At 54.3% G+C, this 6,000-nt stretch overlaps 1 long non-coding RNA gene across 1 annotated transcript; it reads left to right on the plus strand.

Annotated features, from left to right (window-relative positions):
- Positions 1-965: 965 nt before the first annotated feature.
- Positions 966-3,022, plus strand: LOC138445424 (uncharacterized). Its single transcript, XR_011258870.1, has 3 exons — positions 966-1,308; positions 2,163-2,376; positions 2,855-3,022. It is a non-coding gene; the product is annotated as an uncharacterized lncRNA (long non-coding RNA).
- Positions 3,023-6,000: the final 2,978 nt, after the last annotated feature.

Raw genomic sequence — 6,000 nt, forward strand, 5'->3', positions numbered from 1 at the left:
ACAAGCTGGAATCAAGATTGCCAGGAGAAATATCAATAACCTCAGATATGCAGATGACACCACCTTTATGGCAGAAAGTGAAGAAGAACTAAAGAACCTCTTGATGAAAATGAAAGAGGAGGAGAGTGAAAAGTTGGCTTAAAACTCAACATTCAGAAAACGAATTCATGGCATCCGGTCCCATCACTTCATGACAAACAGATAGGGAAACAATGGAAACAGTGTCAGACTTTATTTTTTGGGCTCCAAAATCACTGCAGATGGTGAGTGCAGCCATGAAATTAAAAGATGCTTACTCCTTGGAAGGAAAGTTATGACCAACCTAGACAGCACAGTAAAAAGCAGAGACATTACTTTGCCAAGAAAGGTCTGTCTAGTCAAAGCTATGGTTTTTCCAATAGTCGAATATGGATGTGAGAGTTGGACTATAAAGAAAGCTGAGCGCTGAAGAATTGATGCTTTTGAACTGTGGTGTTGGAGAAGATTCTTGAGAGTCCCTTGGACTGCAAGGAGATCAAACCGGCCCATCCTAAAGGAAATCAGTCCTGAATATTCATTGGAAGGATTGATGCTGAAGCTGAAACTCAAATCCTTTGGCCACCTGACGTGAAGAACTGGCTCATTGGAAAAGACCCTGATGCTGGGAAAGATGGAAGGCAGGAAGAAAAGGGGACAACAGAGGATGAAATTGTTGGATGGCCTCACCGACTCAATGGACATGAGTTTGAGCAAGCTCTGGGAGTTGGTGAAGGACAGGGAGGCCTGGCGGGCTGCAGTCCATGGGGTCACAAGGAGTCAGACACGACTGAGTGATTGAACTGACTGACTGGGCTATTGGCCCAATCTCGCTGAAGGTGAAGATAAACAAGTCCACCCTTGGGCCTTGTTTTGTCTTAGCTATAAAACAAGCTGGTTGACTGAGCTATTGCTCAGCAAGTCCTCACCCCCAACCCTCCCCTTCACAGGAGGATCACTGTGGACCTGGCACCCTGGACCAGGCCTTGAGAGCTCCCCAGGGAACTTGCAGCCTTCTGCCCACAGCCCAGAGCAGCCGCCTTCGTGGCCTGCACACTCTGTGTGAAGAAGGCCCTTATGTCCAAGCCAGCCGGCGCTGAGCGACTTGGCGCAGGGCATTGTCATGGCAGGAGCTGTTCGCCACATCTAAGGCTGGTTTTGAGAACAGACACTTCCGTGTGTCACACACTCGAGCACTGCCGTCGAGACATCGGTGCCTGGCCTGGCCATCTCCCCACTGCACCCCCCGCCGCCCCGTCTTCCGGGCTGTTTGCTGGGAACTCCCTCCTGCGGGTTCGTTTCTCCCCTCCACCTGTCTCAGACCTGTCTCGGTGTTGTGCTCCTTGATCGACTCCCTAGCATTGCTCCCTGCCCTCTGGTGGGGTGGGGCACCCCCAGCACGCGGGCCCCGGATGCAGGGGGATCCTGGAGCCCCAGGAAGCCTTCCTGGGCCACCGTCTGTGCCCTCCTCTGCAGCTGCCCCTCGGGGGGCCCTGTGTGTCTGCTCAGCTCTGCAGCTGTGTTCCCAGCCAGGCCCTGTGAAACGCGCTCGGAATCTCCCACGGTGCCCCCTGCGCCAGACCCGCGCTGTGGGATTTAAACACACAGACACCACCACCTCCCCCGCCCAGGCCCCCGTGGGCAGCTCCCCATCGTGGCCTCACGGGCACCTCCACTGCTGACTGACCTGGGGACACACAGCCCCTCAGACAGTGGGCACTTCCCTTCGCTTCTGCACACTGCACTCAAGCCCAACACAAACGTAGCAAGCTTGCGCTCGCAATTTTCTGCTTTTGAATTTCCTCCATCACTTCCCAGAGAATAACGAGACTCAGAGGGCTGGGGCCAGACAAGCTGGGCAAATCCAGCTGCCCCTGAATCTCCCTGAACCCCAGTTTCCTCATCATAAACTAGAGGGCATCCCTTCCAGGAGGTTGTGTGGGATCAGAGGGACCCCAGCAGGTGCCAACACCTCTCCTGCCCCCCCCCACCGTGTGCATCTCTGCCTGTGTGCCCCTCCGTGTGTCTGTCTCTCCGTCTCTCTCTGTCTCTCTGCCTCCCTCTGTCCCCCTGTCTCCCTCTGTGTGTCTGCCTGTCTCTGTGTCTTTCTCTTTCTCTTGATCTCTGTCTCTGCTCCCCCACAACAGTCACTCTCCGGCCACCTGGCCTCACCGCTTGGTGCTGGCCATCCAGGAGACGCACACTGGAGCCCCAGCAGCGCTCACCGCCCTTCCTGAGTCGTCCCTAGCTCAAGGACCGCATTTGAATCTGCCTCTGGCCCGAGAGGCAGAAGGCGTGTGGGGCTGGAGGGGAACTGAGGGCATGGCCCTCTTCTCTGCAGGAGCTGGAGATGGGCAGGAGGTGAGCAGCTGAGACCAGAGCCGAGACACAGGGACTGGGGAAGGGGGTCTCGGAGGGGTGTGGGGACCAGGCGAGGGGGAGGGTCCAGGCGAGGGGGAGGGTCCAGGCGAGGGGGAGGGTCCAGGCGAGGGGGAGGGTCCAGGCGAGGAGGGAAGGTCCAGGTGAGACGGAGGGTCCAGGCGAGGAGGGAAGGTCCAGGTGAGACGGAGGGTCCAGGCGAGGAGGGAAGGTCCAGGCGAGGGGGAGGGTCCGGGCGAGGGGGACGGTCCAGGAGAGGAGGGAAGGTCCAGGTGAGACGGAGGGTCCAGGCGAGGGGGAGGGTCCGGGCGAGGGGGAGGGTCCGGGAGAGGGGGAGGGTCCGGGCGAGGGGGACGGTCCAGGTGAGGGGCCACAGGTCCCTCCTGAGGAGCCACGTCTTGGGGACTGTCCCTCCTCCAAACTCCCAGGGTCTGAAAGCTGCCCGGCCCCTCATCCGCAGGCGCCACGGCACCCAGGTGAGCGTCAGGTGAGCCTCTTCTCGGCCTTCGAGGTGCTCAGCTTCAGGCTGACCTGCTGAGTCTCCACCCCTTGGCCTCCCCCGTCCTTGGCTTTCCCAGGACCCCCTGGCCCTTTTCACTTCTTCAAAGTGGCTGCACAAATTGACTTGGTGAGTTCACCCCCAGACATGAGAGAAATGAGGTGCTGCTGGAAGCAGTGATGGGTATGACCCCCTGCTGCCTTGCTCCCCTCCGCCCAGAGGGTGGTACGTGGGGACCCCGGACTGGCACGGGTGACGGGCACTGACCCCTGAGCACCTTGCCCACACCGATTTTTCATCTGGAACAGAGTCCGAGGAGACCCAGGGAAAGCAGCTTGTGTCCTGATTGTATTAATAATAGCTTTGTGAGTGTACTAACAACAGTGCTATCTGATGCTTCTTGGTCCCTGGTTACATATCAGGTGGTTTTCAGTTTAATGCCCATGGCCCTGTGCACAGATGCTATCACCATCCCCATCGTTTCACAGACGTGGAAACTGAGGCACAGACAGGCGTCTCCGCTGCGTCCTCACCCCAGAGCCAGAGCTCCCAACAACCGTTGTCCTTCGTGGTTTTCAGGGAACTGTCTGGAGCTAAGACATCTGTAAACTTTTAGGCTTTGGACTCAGCTCGGACCTCTTTCCATTACCAGCTGCCGTGACTCTGGAGAAGGATTTAAGTCCTCTGAGTCCCAGGCTTCTCTATGTGACAAAGCACGGGCTGCCTTCAGGATAAATGGAGTGAGTCTTCACAGAAGATAGGCCCTCCTGTCAGCGCTGAGGCTCCAGGCTAAGAGGAGTTGACGAGGGACTCTGAGAGCCCTAACCCTCCGGGGGGCCCTTGTCCCCTTGGACGCCACCCTCCTGCCTCCACACTGTCCAGTGTCTGGACCCACTCGTTCAACAAAAGTACTTGCTGAGCACCCTGAGTGCCAGGCACCCACCTAAGCGAGCAAGACAGGTGAAGCTTTACCTTTAGGCTGCAGTCAGTAACGGGACAAGATTATAACCCGCAGACACTGCAAAGGCGCCGCAGCAGGAAACAAGGGCAGAGGGCTGGTGCTCCGGAAAAAGGTGGGGGACCCTCGTTTCCAAGCCAGCAGCACACACACGGCATCGCGGTTTCCAGCCTGTCTGCAGGAGCCAGGCTCCCCACTCCCCCAGCCTGCTGAGTGCGAAGCCTCTTCTGTATTTCTAGCCCAGGCTCACTGAGTGCCTGCTGTTCACAACAGAGCAGGAAAAGGCCCAGTCTCGTCCTAGAAGGGGGACAGGGCCTGGAGCCTGGCAGGCGCTCTGGACAGAATGCTCAGTGGGAACGATGATGTCTGGAACAGTCCTCTAGTCTGCATGCCACAGAGAGTGTGTCAGTTCCCAAAAGTGTCTTCTGAGAGCTTCCCCCATTGCCCCAGGGGAGACGCAGGGGCCCCAGAAAGGGAGAGGGCAGTAACCCCCCCGCCTTATCTTCAGGGTTTTGCGCCTTTCGTCACTATCGTTGCCACATTTGTGAATATCTGGATTCCAGGAAAACATGCCACTGGCTTAGATCTCTAGTAGCTGGGCTCTTAGGCACAGTTTTTTTTCCCTCTGAAGGAAATGGCAACCCACTTCAGCGTGCTTGCCTGGAGAATCCCAGGGACGGGGGAGCCTGGTGGGCTGCTGTCTGTGGGGTCGCACAGAGTCGGGCACAACTGAGCGACTTAGCTTAGCTTAAAAGAGGTGAGTCTAGGGCTTCTCTGGTGACCCAGTGGGTAAGAAGCCGCCTTGTGATGCAGGGGACACTGGTTTGATACCTGGTCTGGGAATATTCCACATGCCTTGGGGAACGGGCCAACTAGGCCCATGTGTGACAACCACTGAGCTCCGAGTGCCCCAGAGCCTGTGCACCCAACAAAGAGTAGTCCCCACCCACCACAGCTAGAGAAAGCCTGTGAACAGCAACAAAAACCCAGCACAGCCAACAATAAATAAAAATAAGACTGTTAAAGACTACAAAAGACAACAAAAGTTTCTGGACACATGACCTGTTGAAACTAAGAGAAATGAAGGTTTCTTCATGTGGAAAGGCTTTGGGGCTCTCTATCGTGGGAAATCTTAATGACCCACGGTGTGATCACTCACCTAGAGCCCGACATCTTGGAGTGCGAAGTCAGGTGGACCTTAGGAAGCATCACTGCAAAAAAGGCTAGTGGAGGTGATGAAATTCTAACTAGGCTATTTCAAACCTTAAAAGATGATGCTGTTAAAGTGCTGCACTCAACACACTAGCAAATTTGGAAAACCCAGCACTGGCCACAGGACTGGAAAAGGTGTTTTCATTCCAATCCCAAAGAAAGGCGATGGCAAAGGATGCTCGAACTACCGCACAATTGCTCACCTGACATGTTAGCGAAGTCACGCTCACAATTCTCCAAGCCAGGCTTCAGCAACATGTGAACTGAGAACTTCCGGATGTTCAAGCTGGATTTAGAAAAGGCAGAGGAACCAGAGATCAAATTGGCAACATCCATTGGATCATAGAAACAGCAAGAGAGTTCCAGAAAAACATCTGCTTCATTGACTGTGTTAAATCCTTTGATTGTGTAGACCACAACAAACTGGAAAATTCTTCAAGAGATGGGAATACCAGATCACTTTACCTACCTCCTGAGAAACCTGTATGTAGGTCAAGAAGCAACAGTTAGAACTGGACATGGAACAACAGACTGGTTCAAACTTGGGAAAGGAGTGCGTCAAGGCTGTATATTGTCACACTGCTTATTTCAGTTATATGCAGAGTACATCACACGAAATGCTGGGCTGGATGAAGTGTAAGCTGGAATCAAGATTGCTGAGAGATAATCTCAGATATGCGGATGACACCACTCTTATGGCAAAAAGCAAAAAGAAACTAAAGTGCCTCTTGATGAAAGTGAAAGAGGAGAATGAAAAAGCTAGCTTAAAACTCAACATTCATAAAATTAAGATCATGGCATCTGGTCCTATTACTTCATGGCAAATAGATGGGGAAACAATGGAAACAGTGGCTGACTTTATTTTCTTGGGATTCAAAATCACTGCAGATGGTGACTGCAGCCATGAAATTAAAAGATGCTCGCTCCTCGGAAGAAA

Source organism: Ovis canadensis, chromosome 8 (genome assembly GCF_042477335.2).
Source record: "Ovis canadensis isolate MfBH-ARS-UI-01 breed Bighorn chromosome 8, ARS-UI_OviCan_v2, whole genome shotgun sequence".
Lineage (NCBI taxonomy): Eukaryota > Metazoa > Chordata > Mammalia > Artiodactyla > Bovidae > Ovis > Ovis canadensis.